A 21,894-nucleotide genomic window follows, 5' to 3' on the forward strand; every position below is an offset into this window, starting at 1 on the left:
GTGTGTTTGACAGCTTCCGTGCTTGTGGAGTTGCGGACTTTGTTGGGCAGAAGCTCACAAAGTGGAATGAGGAGCTCATAATGCAATTCTACTCCACAACACACTTCTATCCAGATGGCAGGATAGTATGGATGTCTGAAGGTACAAGGTACCACTCAACTATTGAGGAATGGGCAAATCTGATCAATGGTCCTAAGGAAGAAGAAGATGACTTGGATGTCTATGCCAAGAAGAAGATGGATCACAACTCTATGGCAAACATGTACAAGGAGATTCCTGAAGATGATCTTGAGACTCACCAGTTTGGGTCAGTAAAACACTTGTTGTCAGGACTGCCTACAATCAATTGGATCCTTAGGCACACTCTCTTTCCCAAGTCTGGTGATCACAGAATGATCAGAGGTCATGCAATTAACTTGCTACATATATTTGATGTGCCACAGAAGTTCAAGGTCATGAGCCTTATAGTTGAGACTATCAAGAGGACTGCAGCTGACCAGAAAAGAAGTTGTGGATATGCCCCACAGATCCAGGAGTTGATAAACTCAAAGATGGGCACATGCACATACCTGTTGGATAAGGAACACTTGCCTATCTATCGAGACTTCGAGGACAATCAAGTTGTGATGAATGAGAATGAACCATCATCAGTACAAGCTCAAGAGAAGAAGGAGAAAGCAAAGAAAGAGAAGGCTGCCAAGATGCCAACTCAAGAGGAGGCATCTGAGTACTTTTTGAAAAGCAAGCAGGACCAGCTTGGTTACTTGATAGCATCAACTCTGAGGATTGAGAAGGAGTTGGCCACCCTGACTCAAAACCAGGAGAGCTTGGAAAGAATTATGGAGCAAAAATTCTATGATTTAGATGTCAAAGTAACTGAGATTCAGTCAGTTGTGGAGCAGCTATAAGATGATATGCAAGAGAGGAAGGGCAGAACTACCACTGATGCATTTGCCAGAGTGCCTAGAGCTCAGAGGTCTGCTGCAGTGCCAGTAACAGACACCAGAGCCACTTCATCTGCACCAGCTTTAGCTTCAGTGCCACCAGCTCCAGCACCTACCCCAGCAGCTCCATCTACTTTCACTGAAGCCTTCGTCCTTGGCGTTCTTCGGACACCACCACCTGAAGACCAAGCCTGAGAGACGTTTTAGTGCTATGCATTTTCTATGAACTTTTTGGTAACTTGTTGCCAAAGGGGGAGAAAAATGTATAGATCATAGGCTTCGAGAGAGAGCGTTGCTTTTTATTCTCTCTTGTCTTCTTGGTTGAACTTTGTTTGTCTTTTGATTGCTTGAGATACTATGCTATTATCTGTGAGACATTGATGATCATGTGATTGATCATAAGCTACACTTATGCTTGTTAGATGATATTATCTTACTTATCCTTATATGATCATTCACTTTGCTTGGTGATGAGTGCATGTATTTAATTCTTATCATTTTGAGCGCTCCACCAAGATGTATGTGACATGGAAGAGTAACCCATGATCCTAACTCATTGTGCATTTGTAGTCCAAAGCAAATCTTAAGATATGCACAAATTTAGGGGGAGCTCTTGCTTTTCACATACTTCTCAAAGCGACAATATCTTTCACTCTTATTATCATTTGTCGAAGCTTTGATCTATATGTTGTCATCAATTACCAAAAAGGGGGAGATTGAAAGTGCAACTATCCCTGGGTGGTTTTGGTAATTCCTAACAACATATAACTCATTGAGCTAACATTATTCCAAGATTAATATTTCAGGAAAAGCTCAATGAATGGCATGGCATGGATGAGGAAAGTGGATCCCTCAAAATTCTAAGGACGAAAAGTTTGGCTCAAGCTTGAAGCTCAAGACTCTACATTCTATATTTTAGTGATCCAAGATCACATTGAGTCTATAGGAAAAGCCAATACTATCAAGGAGGGATGAGGTGTTGCTTAATGGCTTGCTTGCTCAAAATGCTTAGTGATATGCTCCAAAACCCTCAACTACCTTCCCACACCCACATATGACCTAAACCAAAAGTCAAACTCGGCCCCACCGATTCTTTCTATCTGGCGCCACCGAGTTTCAAATGTCATAGCCACTGCCACAAACCCTAGGCAAATCGGTCTCACCGATAGGGATCTCGGTCTCACCGAGATGGGATTGTAATCTCTCTGTTTCCCTTCGTAATGTTTCGGTCTTACCGAGATGAGCGATCGGTCCCATCGAGATTGCAATGTAAACTCTCTGTTTCCCTTTTGTAACATTTCGGTCTCACCGAGATGAGCGAATCAGTCCCACCGAGTTTACCTGACCAACTCTCTGGTTAGCTTATTAGCAAAATCGGTCCCCCCCGAGTTTGTGTAATCGGTCACATCGAGATTACGTTATGCCCTAACCCTAACCATATCGGTCCTACCGAGTTGCATCTCCGTCCCACCGAAAATCCTAACGGTCACTAGGTTTGCTGAATCGGTCCGACCGAGTTTAACCATTCGGTCCCACCGATTTTGGAAAATTGTGTGTAACGGTTAGATTCTGTGTGGAAGCTATATATACCCCTCCACCAACTCTTCATTCATGGAGAGATCTATTAGAACATACCTACACTTCCAATACACATTTTCTGAGAGAGAACCACCTACACTTGTGTTGAGGTCAAGATATTCCATTCCAACCATATCAATCTTGATCTCTAGCCTTCCCCAAGTTGCTTTCCACTCAAATCCTCTTTCCACCAAATCCAAATCCTGTGAGAGAGAGTTGGGGAGACTATCATTTGAAGCACAAGAGCAAGGAGTTCATCATCAACACACCATTTGTTACTTCTTGGAGAGTGGTGTCTCCTAGATTGGCTAGGTGTCACTTGGGAACCTCCGACAAGATTGTGGAGTTGAACCAAGGAGTTTGTAAGGGCAAGGAGATCGCCTACTTCGTGAAGATCTACCGCTAGTGAGGCAAGTCCTTCGTGGGCGACGGCCGGGATGGAATAGACAAGGTTGCTTTTTCCCTGACCCTTCGTGGGTGGAGCCCTCCGTGGACTCACGCAACCGTTACCCTCCGTGGGTTGAAGTCTCCATCAACGTGGATGTACGATAGCACCACCTATTGGAACCATGACAAAAACATCTGTGTCTCCAATTGCGTTCGAATCCTCCAAACCCTTCCCTTTACATTCTTGCAAGTTGCATGCTTTACTTTCCGCTGCTCATATACTCTTTTGCATGCTTGCTTGAATTGTGTGGAGATTGCTTGACTTGTGCTAAGATAGCTAAAATCTGCCAAGAACTAAATTGGGAAAAGGCTAGATTTTTATTTGGTTAAGTAGTCTAATCACCCCCCCTCTAGACATACTTTCGATCCTACAATATGATTTCTTGGCAGCTATGAGGATAATCCTCGTGTTACGGACCTAGTCCGTGTAGTTGCTACCATCGTCTTTCAGCTTGGTTTTCTCTAGGAACGCATTGAAGTTGAGGGCAACATTAGCGTGGGCCATTTGATCTACAAGACATATTGCAAGGTTTTTAGACTATGTTCATGATAATTAAGTTCATCTAATAAAATTATTTAATGAACTCCCACTCAGATAGACATCCCTCTAGTCATCTAAGTGATACATGATCCGAGTCAACTAGGCCGTGTCCGATCATCACGTGAGACGGACTAGTCATCATCGGTGAACATCTTCATGTTGATCGTATCTTCTATACGACTCAAGTTCGACCTTTTGGTCTTCCGTGTTCCGAGGCCATGTCTGTACATGCTAGGCTCGTCAAGTCAACCTAAGTGTATTGCGTGTGTAAATATGTCTTACACCCGTTGTATTCGAATGTTAGAATCTATCGCACCCGATCATCACGTGGTGCTTCGAAACAACGAACCTTCGCAACGGTGCACAGTTAGGCGGAACAGTTTCTTGAAATTATTGCGAGGGATCATCTTATTTAAGCTACTGTCGTTCTAAGCAAATAAGATGTAAAAGATGATAAACATCACATGCAATCAAATAGTGACATGATATGACCAATGTCATTTTGCTCCTTTTGATCTCCATCTTCAGGGCGCCATGATCATCGTCGTCACCGGCATGACACCATCATCTCCATCATCGTGTCTTCATGAAGTTGTCTCGCCAACTATTACTTCTACTACTATGGCTAATGGTTAGCAATAAAGTAAAGTAATTACATGGCGTTTTCATTGACACGCAGGTCATACAATAAATTAAGACAACTCCTATGGCTCCTGCCGGTTGTCATGCTCATCGACATGCAAGTCGTGATTCCTATTACAAGAACATGATCAATCTCATACATCACATATATCATTCATCACATTCTTTTGAACATATCACATCACACGACATATGTTGCAAGAACAAGTTAGACGTCCTCTAATTGTTGTTGCAAATTTTATGTGGCTGCTATAGGTTTCTAGCAAGAAGGTTTCTTACCTACGCCAAAACCACAACGTGATATGCCAATTTCTATTTACCCTTCATAAGGACCCATTTCATAGAATCTGACCCGACTAAAGTGGGAGAGAAAGACACCCGCTAGCCACCTTATGCAACTAGTGCACGTCAGTCGGTGGAACCTGTCTCACGTAAGTGTATGTGTAAGGTCGGTCCGGGCCGCTTCATCCCACGATGTCGCCGAATCAAGATAAGACTAGTAACGGCAAGTAAATTGACAAAATCGACGCCCACAACAACTTGTGTTATACTCGTGCATAGAAACTACGCATAGACCTAGCTCATGATGCCACTGTTGGGGATCGTTGCAGAAATTAAAAATTTTCTACGCATCACCAAGATCAATATATGGAGCTTACAAGCAATGAGAGGGGAGTGCATCTTCATACCTTTGAACATCGCGATGCGGAAGGGTTGCAAGAACGCGGCCGGTGGAGTCGTACACGAAGCGGTTCAGATCGCGGCAGAATCCGATCTAAGCGCCGAACAACGGTGCCTCCGCATTCAACACACGAGTAGCCCGGTGACGTCTCCCACACCTTGGTCCAGCAGAGGGATAGGTTGGGGAAGACTCCGTCCAGCAGCAGCATGACGGCGTGGTGGTGGAGGAGCGTGGCACTCTAGTAGGGCTTCGCCAAGCATTGCGAGAGACGAGGAGGGAGAGGGGTAGGGCTGCGCCAAGAGAGAGGGAGACTCGTGTCTTTGGCAGCCCCAAAACCCCCACTATATATAGGGGAAGGGGAGGGGGCGCCGCCCCCCTAGATCCATCTAGAGGGGGGCGGCCCCTCGGAGGGGGTGGCAGCGGCCCCCTTAGGGTTTCCAACTAGGGGGGTGCCCCCCCCCCCCGGGGTAACGGCCCCCTAGGGTTTCCAACCCTAGGCGCCTTGGGCCCTTGGGGGGCGCTCTAGCCCACTAAGGGGCTGGTTCCCACCAAACTACAGCCCATTAGGTCCTTCGGGGCAGGTGGACCCTCCCGGTGGACCCCCGAAACCCCTTCGGTGGTCCCGGTACAATACCAATAAACCCCGAAACCTTTTCGGTGACTGAAACTGGACTTCCCATATATAAATCTTTACCTCCGAACCATTCCAGAACTCCTCGTGACGTCCGGGATCTCATACGGGACTCCGAACAACATTCAGTAACCACATACATCTATTCCCTATAACCCTAGCGTCATCGAACCTTAAGTGTGTTGACCCTACGGGTTCGTTAACTATGTAGACATGACCGAGACATCTCTCCGGCCAATAACCAACTGCGGGATCTAGATACCCATGTTGTCTCCCACATGTTCCACGATGATGTCATCGGATGAACCATGATGTCAAGGATTCAATCAATCCCGTATACGATTCCCTTTGTCTACCAATATATCACTTGCCCGAGATTCGATCGTTGGTATACCGATACCTTGTTCAATCTCGTTATGGCAAGTCTCTTTACTCGTTCCGTAACACATCATCCCGTGACCAACCCCTTAGTCACATTGAGCTCATTACGATGATGTCTTACCGAGTGGGCCTAGAGATACCTCTCCGTCATACGAAGTGACAAATCCCAGTCTTGATTTATGCCAACCCAACAGATACTTTCGGAGATACCCGTAGTGCACCTTTATAGCTACCCAGTTACGTTGTGACGTTTGGCACACCCAAAACATTCCTACGGTATCGGGGAGTTGCACAATCTCATGGTCTAAGGAAAAGATACTTGACTTTAGAAAAGCTTTAGCATATGAACTACATGATCTTGTGCTAGGCTTAGGATTGGGTCTTGTCCATCACATCATTCTCCTAATGATGTGATCCCGTTATCAACGACATCCAATGTCCATGGTCAGGAAACCATAACCATCTATTGATCAACGAGCTAGCCAACTAGAGGCTCACTAGGGACATGTTGTGGTCTATGTATTCACACATGTATTACGATTTCCGGATAACACAATTATAGCATGAACAATAGACAATTATCATGAACAAGGAAATATAATAATAACCATTTTATTATTGCCTCTAGGGCATATTTTTGGTTTGGTATTTGAAGGAAATATGCCCTAGATGCAATAATAAAGTTATTATTTATTTCCTTATATCATGATAAATGTTTATTATTCATGCTAGAATTGTATTAACCGGAAACATGATACATGTGTGAATACATAGACAAACATAGTGTCACTAGTATGCCTCTACTTGCCTAGCTCGTTGATCAAAGATGGTTATGTTTCCTAGGCATAGACAAAGAGTTGTCATTTGATTAATGGGATCACATCATTAGGAGAATGATGTGATTGACTTGACCCATTTCGTTAGCTTAGCACTTGATCATTTAGTTTGTTGCTATTGCTTTCTTCATGACTTATACATGTTCCTGTGACTATGAGATTATGCAACTCCCGTTTACCGGAGGAACACTTTGTGTGCTACCAAACGTCACAACATAACCGGGTGATTATAAAGGTGCTCTACAGGTGTCTCCAAAAGTACTTGTTGGGCTGGCGTATTTCAAGATTAGGATTTGTCACTCCGATTGTCGGAGAGGTATCACTGGGCCCACTCGGTAATATACATCACTTAAGCCTTGCAAGCATTGCAAATGATGAGTTAGTTGTGGGATGATGTATTACGGGACGAGTAAAGAGACTTGTCGGTAACGAGATTGAACTAGGTATTGAGATACTGACGATCGAATCTCGGGCAAGTAACATACTGATGACAAAGGGTAAGTAACATACTGATGATAAAGGCAGAACATTTACCTGGAGTAACATGCAGGAAGATCCATTACTAGAACAATTAGATTGGTTTTTCACCTCAACTAACTGGACTAATTCATACCCCAATACCATTGTAAAGCCTCTCTCTAAACCAGTTTCAGACCACATACCATGTGTAATATCCATTGAAACAAACATACCTAGAAGCAACCTTTTTAGGTTTGAGTCTTATTGGATCCAACATCCTGGTTTTATGGACTTAGTAGCTGCCTCCTGGAACAAACATGTACCTTCAGATAACTATGCCACAATAATTTCTAGGAAACTGAAAACTCTTAGATATGAGCTCAAAAAATGGAGTAAAAAAATTTCAAAGCTAGCTTCGGCTATTGCTAACTCTAGTTCTGCACTGGCTGACCTGGACTCTCTGGAAAACAAAAGAAATCTCACAATCCAAGAGAGTAACTTCAGAAGAATTCTCAAAAATCATTTACTCAGATTATTGGAGTATCAAAAACAATATTGGAGAAAGAGATGTACTATAAGATGGGCCAAATTTGGTGATGAGGACCCAAAGTTTTTCAAGGCCATGGCATCTGAGAGGTATCGAAGGAACAATATCCCATCTCTTCAACTAGACAATGGCACCACAATTGAAGATCATATTAGAAAAGAAGCATTAATTTACCAAAGTTTCAAACAGAGATTGGGAACCTCAGGAGAATATCAAATGAAGTTTAACCTTGCAAACATTATAAAAAAGAGGAATGATCTAGACCAATTAACAGTTCCTTTCTCCAGAGAGGAAATTGACAATGTCATTAAAGAAATGCCAACAGACAGAGCTCCAGGACCAGATGGCTTTACATGAATATTTCTTAAGTCTTGTTGGCATATCATTAAGGAAGACTTCTGCAAATTATGTGATCAATTCCATGAAGGAACTTTAAACCTTGAAAGCATCAATGAAGGATATATCACCTTGATCCCTAAAATTGCCTCCCCAGCTACAGTCAATGACTTTAGACCCATCACTCTACTTAACTGCTGTCTCAAAGTGATCACAAAGCTGCTAGCTAATCATTTGCAAAAGCTTATTCTGAAAATTATACATATGAATCAATATGGATTCATTAAAGGCAGAGCAATCCAGGACTGTCTTGCTTGGGCATTTGAATACATACACCAGTGCCAAAACTCCAAACAAAAGATTGTGCTCCTTAAACTGGACTTTGCTAAAGCATTTGATACCATTGAGCATGATGCAATGCTGGAAATAATGAAGCACATGGGATTCAATGAAAAATGGCTTTTATGGATCAAGTCATTGTTCTCTTCTGGTAAATCTTCTGTCCTACTAAATGGAATTCCGAGTAGACAATTTATTTGCAAAAGTGGGGTCCGACAGGGTGACCCACTTTCTCCCCTCATTTTTGTTCTTGCGGCTGATCTCTTGCAAGAAGCCATCAATGATGCCTTCAGACACGGTCTCCTTCATTTACCTTTCCCTAGGCAAAACCAAATTGATTTCCCTCTCATCCAATACGCTGATGACACTATTATCATCATGCCTGCAAGCCACGATCAAGCTCATACAATGAAAAGCATTCTCACCGACTATGCAACTTCCATTGGCCTCAAAATTAACTTTCATAAATCAATATTGATTCCAATCAACTGTGATGATGCCCTAAGTAAAGATATTGCAGAAATCTTTGGATGTACAATAGGAAAGATGCCATTGACATACCTTGGATTACCACTTGGTACTTCAAAACCTTCGGTCCAGGACCTAATGCCTATTGTCTATAATATGGAAAGAAGACTCACTTCTACATTATCTCTGATGTCCTATGGATCCAAACTTTCCTTACTGAATACTGTCATCACCTCACTTACTATCTTTGCGCTCTGCATGCTAAGATTTCCTCCAAAAATCCTTGAACTCCTAGACAAACTATGAAGGAAATGCCTATGGACAAAGAAGACGGAACAGGGTGAAAAATGCAACTCTTTGGCGGCCTGGGATAGAGTCTGCAGACCAAAACAGAGTGGAGGACTTGGAGTCATTAACCTCAAACTGCAAAGTGATGCTCTCCTTCTAAAATATTTACACAAGTTTTACAACCGTCTTGACCTACCTTGGGTAGAATTGATATGGACCACATACTATACCAACAAAGTACCACACGCCTCAGACCCATGTGGTTCATTCTGGTGGAGGGACATTCTCAAGCTTACTCCTATTTTTAGAGGAATCTCCAAAGTTACAGTCAACTGTGGAAACAATGTTCTCATGTGAAAAGATCTGTGGTTGGATGAAATTCTTTCTGATACACATCCTAGAGCATTTTCTTATGCGAGAAATGCAGACTGCTCAGTCCAAGACTTCTTAACCATAACATCCCTGGAACAGGCATTCTTCCTGCCACTATCCTCACAAGCATTACAGGAAGTACAATATATGCAAGGATTGGTAGCACACATTACTTTGGACAATAACCAAAATGCAAAAGATATATGGTCTTACCCTTGGAAAGGGACTGATTTCTCTGCACGCAAATACTACAAATCCTGCTTCAAGGATATGAAGGCCCATAAAACTTACCACTGGATATGGAAATCAAAAGTATCTGCTAAACTCAAAGTCTTTGGCTGGCTTATGTTGTGTGACAGATTAAACACTAGAAACATACTGAAGAGAAGACACTACAACATTGGTACAAACCTGAATTGCTTACTGTGTGGCCAAAAAGAAGAAGACATTGATCATTTGATCCTAACATGCCCATTTAGCAGAAACTGCTGGTCAACCTTTGGGATAGACCCTGGAGATCAGGCCACTAGGTTGTCATGGCTAGAGCAAGCTAAACTTATTTGGGGCAGGCCTTTGTTCATGGAAATCATTCTTCAAGCATCCTGGAGCATTTGGAAAGAAAGGAATAACAAACTTTTCAGAAATATAAGCCCCTCCTACCACTCCTGGCTAGCCAGATTTAGAGAAGAGTTTAGTCTTCTCCAATATAGGGTTAAATACAACAAGAAATAGTTCATCTTCTTTCTTTTAGACTCCCTACCCTCTGATTAATTGTAATCTTTAGATCTTTTATATCCCCACTCCAAAGAGAGATGGGGTGAGACATGTACATGATGTAACTACTCCTGTAAATGTGCTATAATTATTAATATATGACAGTGGGAGCCTCTCCTACTGTCCCAGTTCCTCAAAAAAAAGGGAACAACGTATGTTGTTATGCGGTTTGACCGATAAAGAACTTCGTAGAATATGTAGGAGCCAATATGAGCATCCAGGTTCCGCTATTGGTTATTGACCGGAGACGTGTCTCGGTCATGTCTACATAGTTCTCGAACCCGTAGGGTCCGCACTCTTAAAGTTTGATGACAGTTATATTATGAGTTTATGTGTTTTGATGTACCGAAGGTAGTTCGGAGTCCCAGATGTGATCACGGACATGACGAGGAGTCTCGAAATGGTCGAGACATGAAGATTGATATATTGGACGACTATATTCGGACACCGGAATGGTTCCGGGGGTTATCGGATATATACCGGAGTACCGGGGGTTACCGGAACCCCCCGGAGGTTATTGGGCCTCATGGGCCCAATTGGTGGAAGAGGAGAGGCGGCCAAGGGGCAGCCGCATGCCCCTCCCCTCCCAAGTCCGAATTGGACTAGGTAGGGGGGCGACGCCCCCCTTTCCTTTCTCCCTCTTTCTCCTTCCCTCTCCTCTCCTACTCCAACATGGAAGGGGGGAGTCCTACTCCTGGTAGGAGTAGGACTCCTCATGGGGCGCGCCAAGGGTGGCCGGCCCCCTCCCCCTCCTCCACTCACTTATATACGGGGAGGGAGGCACCCCCTAGAGACACAACAATTGATCTCTTAGATCTTTTAGCCATGTGCGGTGCCCCCTCCACCATAATCCACCTCGTTCATATCGTAGCGGTGCTTAGGCGAAGCCCTGTGTCGGTAGAACATCATCATCATCACCACGCCGTCGTGCTGACGGAACTCTCCCTCAAAGCTCGGCTGGATCGGAGTTCGAGGGATGTCATCGAGTTGAACGTGTGCAGAACTCGGAGGTGCCATGCGTTCGGTGCTTGATCGGTCGGATCGTGAAGACGTACGACTACATCAACCGCGTTGTGCTAATGCTTCCGCTTTCGGTCTACGAGGGTACATGGACACACTCTCCCCTCTCTTTGCTATGCATCACCATGATCTTGCGTGTGCGTAGGAATTTTTTTGAAAGTACTACGTTCCCCAACAGTGGCATCCGAGCCAGGTTTTATGCGTTGATGTTATATGCACGAGTAGAACACAAGTGAGTTGTGGGCGATACAAGTCATACAGCTTACCAGCATGTCTTATACGTCTCCAACGTATCTACTTTTCCAAACATTTTTGTCCTTGTTTTGGAATCTAACTTGCACGATTTGAATGGAACTAACCCGGACTGCGCTGTTTTCAGCAGAATTACCATGGTGTTATTTATGTGCAGAAACAAACGTTCTCAGAATGACCTGAAACTTTACAGAGTGACTTTTCAGAAAATAACAAAAATACCTGCAAAATATGAAGGCCAGGGGGCCCACCACCTCTCCACGAGGGTGGGGCGCGCGCCCCTACCTCGTGGGCCCCCTATTGCCTCTCCGACTCCAACTCCAACTCCATATATTGAGTTTCGGGGAGAAAAAACCAGGGAGAAGAAATCATCGCGTTTTACGATACGGAGCCGCCGCCAAGCCCTAAAACCTCTCAGGAGGGATGATCTGGAGTCCGTTCGGGGCTCCGGAGAGGGGAATCCGTCGCCATCGTCATCATCAACCATCCTCCATCACCAATTTCATGATGCTCACCGCCGTGCGTGAGTAATTCCATCGTAGGCTTGCTGGATGGTGATGGGTTGGATGGGATCTATCATGTAATCGAGTTAGTTTTGTTAGGGTTTGATCCCTAGTGTCCACTATGTTCTGAGATTGATGTTGCTATGACTTTGCTATGCTTAATGCTTGTCACTAGGGCCCGAGTGCCATGATTTCAGATCTGAACCTATTATGTTTTCATCAATATATGAGTGTTCTTGATCCTATCTTGCAAGTCTATAGTCACCTATTATGTGTTATGATCCGTTAACCCCGAAGTGACAATAATCGGGATACTTACCGGTGATGACCGTAGTTTGAGGAGTTCATGTATTCACTATGTGTTAATGCTTTGTTCCGGTACTCTATTAAAAGGAGGCCTTAATATCCCTTAGTTTCCGTAAGGACCCCGCTGCCACGGGAGGGTAGGACAAAAGATGCCATGCAAGTTATTTTCCATAAGCATGTATGACTATGTTCGGAATACATGCCTACATTATATCAATGAACTGGAGCTAGTTCTGTGTCACCCTAGGTTATGACTGTTACATGATGAACCACATCCGGCATAATTCTCTATCACCGATCCATTGCCTATGAGCTTTCCATATATTGTTCTTCGCTTATTTACTTTCCCGTTGCTATTGCTATCATCACTACAAAATACCAAAAACATTACTTTTTTTACTGTTACCTTTTGCTACCGTTACCACTACTATCATATTACTTTGCTACTAAACACTTTGCTGCAGATATTAAGTTTCCAGGTGTGGTTGAATTGACAACTCAGCTACTAATACTTGAGAGTATTCTTTGGCTCCCCTTGTGTCGAATCAATAAATTTGGGTTGAATATTTTACCCTCGAAAATTGTTGCGATCCCCTATACTTGTGGGTTATCAAGACCATTTTCTGGCGCCGTTGCCGGGGAGCATAGCTCTATTCTTTGAGTCACTTTGGGATATATATCTGCTTATCATTATGAAGAACTTGAGAGATCCAAAAACCAAGATCTATCCCTCAACTATGAGGGGAGGTAAGGAACTGCCATCTAGCTCTGCACTTGATTCACCTTCTGTTATGAGTAAGTTTTCAACAACTACACCTGCTTTTGCTATTCGTTCTGATATGTTGCATGTTATTGATGATGCCACTTCTGCTATGCATGATACTTATGATGAAACTACCTCTATGCCTGATATTACTGTGCCACTTAGTGATTTCCTTGATGAACAAATTGCTAGGGCTAGAGAAATTGAAAATATTGAATCTGATGATATTGATGAAAGTGATGATGAAGAATCACTTTTTATTCCTAAAGGTTATGTTTTTGATCAAGAAGCTTCTTTCGCTATTCTAGCTTGCGAAAATCGAAATGAACTCAAAAGGTTATTAGCTAAATGGAGTAAGCAATCTTTAAATGCTAGAATGAAACCTCACCCTGCTTTTGCTATTTCACCTATCTGTGTTACTGATAAGGATTATGAATTCTCTATTGATCCTGATATAATTACTTTTGTTGAATCTGATCCTTTTCATGGCTATGAATCTGAAACTGTTGTGGCACATCTTACTAAATTAAATGATATAGCTACCTTGTTTACTAAAGATGAGAGAACTTGCTACTTTTATATCCTTAAAATATTTCCGTTCTCACTAAAGGGTGATGCTAAGATATGGTTTAATTCTCTTGATCCTGGTTGTGTGCGTAGTCCCCAGGATATGATTTATTACTTCTCTGCTAAATATTTCCCTACTCCTAAGAAACAAGCTGCTTTAAGCGATATATATATAATTTTGTGCAAATTGAAGAAGAGAGTCTCCCAGAAGCTTGGGGGAGGCTTCTACAATTACTTAATGCTTTGCCTGATCATCCTCTTAAGAAAAATGAAATACTTGATATCTTTTATAATGGACTAACCGATGCCTCCAGAGATTACCTGGATAGTTGTGCTGGTTCTGTTTTCAGGGAAAGAACACCGGATGAAGCTGAAATTTTATTGAACAATATGTTGACAAATGAAAATAATTGGACACCTATGGAACCAATTCCCGAGCCTATTCCTAAACCAACTCCGAAGAAGAGGGGTATTCTAATTCTCAGTCCTGAAAATATGCAAGAGGTAAAGAAATCTATGAAAGAAAAAGGTATTAAAGCTGAAGATGTTAAGAATTTACCTCCTATTGAAGAAATACATGGTCTTGATAACCCGACACAGGTAGTAAAGGTAAATTCTCTCTACAGATATGATAAAGCTGAAATCCCATTTACTAACTTTGCTAGCCCATGCTTAGATGAGTTTGATAAATTTATGGCTAAGCAAGAAGACTTTAATGCTTATTTTGGTAGACAATTGAAATACAATTCAAATATGCTTGAACACTTCGGTGATTATATGGCTAATGTCAAAGGTGAACTTAAGCTTATTAGTGAACATGCTTCTATGGTTACCACTCAAGTAGAACAAGTACTTCAAGCTCAAAATGATTTGCTCAATGAATTGAATAATAGAAATAATGATAATGCTATTAGAGTGGCTACTAGAGCTGGTAGAATGACTCAGGAACCTTTGTATCCTGAAGGCCACCCTAAGAGAATTGAGCAAGATTCTCAGAGAAATAATATAGATGTACCTAGTTCTTCTAAAAGGAAGAAAAAGAAAAATGATAGGACTTTGCATGCTTCTAGTGATCCTATTGTTGAAACACCTAAGAATCCAAATGATATTTCTATTTCTGATGCTGAAACACAATCTGGTAATGAACCTAAAACTAGTAATAATGTTACTGATAATGTTCATGATGATGCTCAACCTAGTAATGATAATGATGTAGAAATTGAACCTGCTGTTGATCTTGATAACCCACAATCAAAGAATCAACGTTATGATAAGAAAGACTTTGTTGCTAGGAAACATGGTAAAGAAAGAGAGCCTTGGGTTCAGACACCCATGCCTTTTCCTCCCAAACCATCCAAGAAAAAGGATGATGAGGATTTTGAGCGCTTTGCTGAAATGATTAGACCTATCTTTTTGCATATGCGATTAACTGACATGCTCAAAACCAATCCTTATGCTAACTACATGAAAGATATCATTACAAATAAAAGAAAGATACCAAAAGCTGAAATTTCCACCATGCTTGCTAATTATACGTTTAAGGGTGGAATACCAAAGAAACTTGGAGATCCCAGTGTACCAACTATACCATGCTCCATTAAAAGAAATTATGTTAAAACTGCTTTATGTGATCTTGGAGCCGGTGTTAGTATTATGCCTCTCTCTTTATATCATATACTTGATTTGAATAAGTTGACACCTACTAAAATATCTTTGCAAATGGCTGATAAATCAACTGCTATACATGTCGGTATTTGTGAGGATGTGCCTGTTGTAGTTGCAAACGTTACTATTTTAACGGACTTTGTTATTCTTGATATTCCCGAGAACGATAGTATGTCTATTATTCTTGGAAGACCCTTTTGAATACGGTAGGGGCTGTTATTGATTGCACTAAAGGAAATGCCACTTTTCATGTTAATGGTAATAAGCATACGGTACACTTTCCGAGGAAACAACCTCAAGTTCATAGTATCAACTCTATTGGAAAAATTCCATCGATTATATTTGGAGGTTTTGAATTTCCTCTTCCTACTATCAAGAAGAAATATGATATTCTTATTATTGGGGATGTGCATATCCCCGTTGAGGTAACATAGTGTTATTCGAAATTTCTCCGGTTCCATGTTATTCGGAATGAGTTCGTTAACAAGACTTGATCAACCTTGTTAGAGGATTCATTTTGATGATCATGAGAAGGATGAAACTAGAAGGCACAACCTTCTGTACCCCACTTCTACTTTCTTTTATTTATATTAAATAAAATAAAAATAAATATTTTTCTGTCTGTTATCTGATTATCCGTGCAATATAAAAATACCTCGAAAATAAAAGTTCTCCAAATGCCTTGAAATTTAAATATGATTTTTTCTAGAATATTTGAGAATATTTGGCACTGAGAACACAACAGGGGGGTCAACCACCTGCCCACGAGGGTGGAGGGCGTGCCCTACCCCCCTGGGCGCGCCCCCTGCCCCGTGGGCCCATGGTGGCCCTCCTCCACTTATTCCTGCACCCACACACTTCTTCTTCCTCCCACAAACACGAATATCCAGCTCAAGCACGAGTTCTAGCTCATCTTGCTGCCATTTTTGATCTGCTTGCTCAAAGCACCTCTCACAAAACTGCTTGGGGAGATTGTTCCTTGGTATGTGACTCCTCCATCGGTACAATTAGTTTTTGTTCTAGTGCTTTATTCATTGCAAATTTTTGCTTCTTAGGTGACCCTGTTCTTGAGTTTGCATGTCAAATTTATATGGTCAAAAGTAGTTTTGATGCATGATATTGGCCCTAGGCACTTGTAGGAGTAGTTGCTGTCAATATTATTGAGTTTGGTTCACTTTTATTTTGAAGTTACTAAAATTTTTAGAATTTTTCAGAAAATAATGAGGAGACTATTGAGGGGCTCATCGAGCCAAAGCTTGAAGGAAAAGGCACTGAAGCCCAAGTATAATTTGCCGCGCACCATGAAGGTTTGGGCGTGTGAATGGCCTTCCGATGATTTCTTGACAGCAGCCGGTATTTATGAAGATTTTCATGAAATGGCTAGGAATGCATGCCTCACCGTTTTCCTCCACGACCAATGCGATCAGTATCTCTTACTCACAAATACATTTGTGCAAAACTTTCATTTCCATTCTAGGAACTCGCCACCTACGGTGGAGTTTCATCTATATGATGAGCATAAGGAGATGTCACTTTATGATTTTTGTCGGATTTGTTTAGTCCCTTTTGAGGGCAAGACAGAAGAACCACATCGTGATGATGTGGAGGGGTTTATTGGTACTATCATTGTAGGGGAAACAAGGAAGGTTTCCGATGCACGAATCACTAGCATACATTTTCCTGTTTTACGTTATTTTGCATTATTTGCTAGTCGTTGCTTCATTGCTCGCGGAAACTGTGGAAACCTTAGTATCCCTGATATTATTATTCTGCTGCACGATTTATACAGTGATAACACTTTTAGTATGGGCGGCATTATTGCTAAACGGTTAAGTCTGAACCGTACCAAGGGGCCCATCTTTGGAGGCATCTATGCTTCACGCCTAGCTGCACATTTTAACATACCTATTAGGCATTTTGAGAAGGAAGAAAAGGAGCTACCTTGTGTTTATCTAGATTATAAAAGTATGGTGGCACATGATTTTATTGTTAAGAATAGGGAAGGAGAGCTTAAATACCAATTGTTCTTTAATAAACATCATCCTGAGACTATTACCCTGCCTGCTCCTTCTTTGTTTGATTTATCTTCAAGCACGTACCTTGTTCCGTTGAAGGCTATTCACGGCTACCGGAACCCTGCACCAGCTGAGGAGCCAGAGCCAGAACCACAAGTTGATCCTTCACGACATTCCAATTACCAGTGGGATCCGGAGATGATTGTTAGCCAGTGGCAATCGGAGTCTTCCTCTTCATCTCAGTACGACCCCAACTACTATTATGGATATCCGCTAGGCCAGCCGTGGCCATAGACCAACTTAGGCCGAAAGCCTAAGCTTGGGGGGTACGTATTTCCCACCGGCATTACATTTATGTTCACACACTCATTGCTAGATGTCGGTGCTCATACTTTTTCATTGTATCATCCATGCTAGTTTGTTTTCCTTTTTATGCTTTTTTCTTGTGTGTTTAATAAACCTTAAGAAAAACCAAAAAAAATTAGTTGTAGCTTTTAATTAGTTTAAATTCCATGCTTGTAGTAGTAATTAAAAAGAAAACCCAAAAAGATTTCATGTTCTTCTTTTGCTTGTTGGGAGCTTTCCCGTGTAAATAGTTTTATTTCTTTTCTTTTCTTTGGGGTCGATAGGAGAAGACCATAATTTTTTGAAAGAAGAAGACCATAATTAAATTGTTGAAATGGCTCTTATATGCATTATTGTTGATCTAACAAAAGAGCCCATATTGCCTTGTCTTCTCCTGTTTATTGAATGCTTCCAGATTCCAGCTTAGTCCAATGGACGTGCACTATTATTATTATTCACACTATTCGGTCGTGCAAGTGAAAGGCAATTATGACGATATATGATGGAATGACTGAGATGAGAAAAGCTGGTATGAACTCGACCTCTTTTGTTTTCGTAAATATGATTAGTTCATCGTTCCTGATTCAGCCTATTATGAATAAACATGTTTGCAATGACAACTAGAGATCATAGTTTCTTGTGCCATGCTTGATTAGCTATGAGTTATAATGGTTTACCTTGCGTGCCAACATGCTATTGAGATAGTTATGATGTGGTATGATAGGGTGGTATCCTCCTCTGAATGATTTAAGTGAATTGACTTGGCACATCTTCATGCATGTAGTTGAAACAAAATCAACATAGCCTTCACGATATTTATGTTCATGGTGGATTATATCCTACTCTTGCTTGCATTCGGTGTTGATTAATTTTAATGCATGTTCATGACTGTTGTCGCTCTCTAGCTGGTCGCTTCCCAGTCTTTTGCTAGCCTTCACATGTACTAAGCGGGAATACTGCTTGCGCATCCAATCCCTTAAACCCCAAAGTTATTCCACATGAGTCCACTATACCTACCTATATACGGTATCTTCCTGCCGCTCCAAGTAAATTTGTATGTGCCAAACTCTAAACCTTCAAATAAATATCATGTTTTGTATGCTCGAATAGCTCATGTATCAACTAGGGTTGTTTGTATCTTCCATGTTAGGCGGGTTATTCTCAAGAGGAGTGGACTCCGCTCCTCACTCACGAGATAAATGGCTGGTCACCGGGATGCCCAGTCCCATGCTTTATGCAAACTAAATCAAAATAATTGCAAACAAAACTCCCCCTGGGACTCTTGTTAGTTGGAGGCACTCGTTGTTTCGAGCAAGCCTTGGATTGATGCTTGTTGGTGGAAGGGGAAGTATAAACTTTACCGTTCTGTTTGGGAACCGCCTATAATGTGTGTAGCATGGAAGGTATCGCCATCTCTTGGTTGTTATGTTGACAATGAAAGTATACCACTCAAAATATTATTCACCTTTGTTTCAAAACCGAGCTCTGACACCTCTACAAATCCCTACTTCCCTCTGCGAAGAGCCTATCTATTTACTTTTATGCTGAGTCATCATCCTCTTATTAAAAGGCACCAGTTTTTTTTTGAAAAGACAGTAGGAGAGGCTCCTACTGGTTGTATATATTCCTTCCTTTGTGGCTAGTTACATGTGTGTTACAGAGTAAAGTACATAGCAGAGGCCTGCCATCCCTTCACCCCTGATGGGGTGGAGTTTAAGATGGGTACCAAAACAAGGGTTTACTACAGAAAGGTCAGGGAGGGGGTTTAGGCTAGCGAGTTACAAAAAGTAGTTACAAAAGTTTTTTGCGCCTCCTTCACCCTATATTGGAGGAGGTCAAAATCACCCTTGAATCGTGCCAACCAGGAGCCAGTGCTGGGGCTGACCCCTCTGAAGTGTTTATTGTTGCGTTCCTTCCACAAACTCCAAGCTGCTGTGAGGAAAATTTCCATGAAGAGATGTCTTCGGTCAGACTCACTAGTTTGTGCGATCAGATCAAGCCTGGAATCAAACCCCGGCCATGCAATGCCGATCTTCTCCCAGCAAGCCTTACTGAACGGGCAGGTGAAGATCATGTGGTCCGCTATTTCTTCAATATGTTGACCACAGAGAAGGCAATCAAAGACCTCACCAATGTTGTAGTGGCGACGCTTCAGCATGTTCCTTGTATTCAGACGATCATGAAGCAGCAGCCAACCAAAGACTTTAATTTTCATGGTACTTTTAGATTTCCACAGCAGCCTGAAAGTTGGATGTCTCGGGGCCAGCCTAAAGCAGAATTTATAGTAATCAGCAGACTTAAACTCAGTTTGTCCCCAGGTATAGTGCCAAATGTCCGTGGTAGACGTGGAAGGGGCGCATGTGTGTGGTTAGGGTTTGCATATCACGGACTTCCGAAAGAGCTTCAGGAGAGAGCGGCAGGTGAAAGAGGTCATACAGTGACGTGCTCTCCAAGAAGTCCTTAATGGACGCATCTTCATGCAAGGCGAAGGAAAAGACCCGAGGGTGCGATGTCTCAAGGGTGTCGTCAAGCCATAGATCTTTCCAAATGAGAGCAGTTGTCCCGTCAACCACTTGGACACATGAAACGCCGCGGTATTTAGGTGTAAGTTTAAGAACGTCTCGCCACCAGAACGAACCCACCTCGTCCAACGCGTGTGGAACTTTACCTGCGTAGTAAGTGTCCCAAAGCAGGTGCACCCACGGGACATCCTTCTTGTTATAGAACTTGTGAAGGAATTTCATGAGTAAAGCTTGATTTTGAAGTTTCAGGTTGATCACGCCAAGGCCTCCATATTTCTTGGGCTTGCAGACCAAATTCCAAGCGGCTAGAGAGTTGCATTTATCTCCGTGTTCGGTCTTCTTATTCCAAAGGCAGCGGTGACGGATCTTGTCCAGCATCTCAACTATTTGGGGGTGTAACTTTAGGGTGCACATGGCATAAATAAGCAGGGACGTGACGGTTGCATTAAATCATGAAAGCTTCCCCTCGTATGACATCATGGAAATCGTGGCGGTAAGGCGTCGTTCGGCACTACAAACGAGAGGCATGAGGTCCTACACCATAGGTTTGGAGGTACCCATTGGATGACCAAGGTATGTGAACGGCATGGTGCCAACCGAGCAGCCAAAGATTGCAGCGAGCTCAGCAATTGAGGTATCATCAAGGTTTATAGGGATAAGAGTGGACTTGTTGAAGTTGATCTTAAGACCAATGGATATTGCATAGTCTAAGAGAATTTGCTTGATAATTTTAGCTTGATGTGGGCATGCGGGGAGGGCCAGGATGGTGTCGTCGGCATACTGGATGACAGGATATTCAGATTGACCAGGGCAAGGGAAAGGTAGCTCGATCCTCCCCTGCCTAAACGCATCGTTGATGGCCGCCTGAAGTAGATCAGCCGCAATGACAAAGAGCAAGGGGGAAAGGGGGTCACCTTGGCATACCCCACTCTTACAATGAAATTGGCGGCCCGACACGCCATTTAGCAGAACAGATTATCTCCCAGAAGAAAAGATACAACGAATCCAGTTAAGCCATTTGTCAGAGAAACCCAGATGCTTCATAATGTTGATCATAGGATCATGACCAATAGTGTCAAAGGCTTTCGCGAAGTCCAGCTTGAGCAGAATGATTTTGCGTTTTGATGCATGGCATTGATGGATATATTGGAAGGCCCAAGCCAGGCAATCTTGGATGGTCCGGCCCTTTAGGAAACCATATTGGTTGAAGTGGACTAGACTCAGGATGATCTTTTGCAGTCGATTAGCCAAGAGTTTGGTGATCAATTTGAGGCAACAGTTTAGCAATGTAATCGGTCTGTAGTCATTGACTGACAAAGGCGAGTGAATCTTTGGGGTCAGAGTAATAAGACCGTCATTGATGCTAGTTAGATCAAGGTCACCTGCGTGGAATTGGGAGCATAGGTTATAAAAATAATTTTTGATCAGAGGCTAGCAAGCCTTGAGAAATGCTCCATTAAATCCATCCGGGCCAGGTGCTCGGTCAGGAGGCACCTCTTTTATAGTTGCATCAATCTCTTCATGTGTGAATGGATCTGTTAAGTGTTCCAGATCATTGGAGTGCCTTAGTAACGAAGGTAAATCAAATTTCATCTCAGCAGGTGATGAGGAACCCAGGAGATTTTTGTAAGTCTGAAAGAGGAGAGCTTCCTTACTAGTGTGATCCTCCAC

Source organism: Triticum urartu, chromosome 2 (assembly GCF_003073215.2).
Source record: "Triticum urartu cultivar G1812 chromosome 2, Tu2.1, whole genome shotgun sequence".
Taxonomy (NCBI): domain Eukaryota; kingdom Viridiplantae; phylum Streptophyta; class Magnoliopsida; order Poales; family Poaceae; genus Triticum; species Triticum urartu.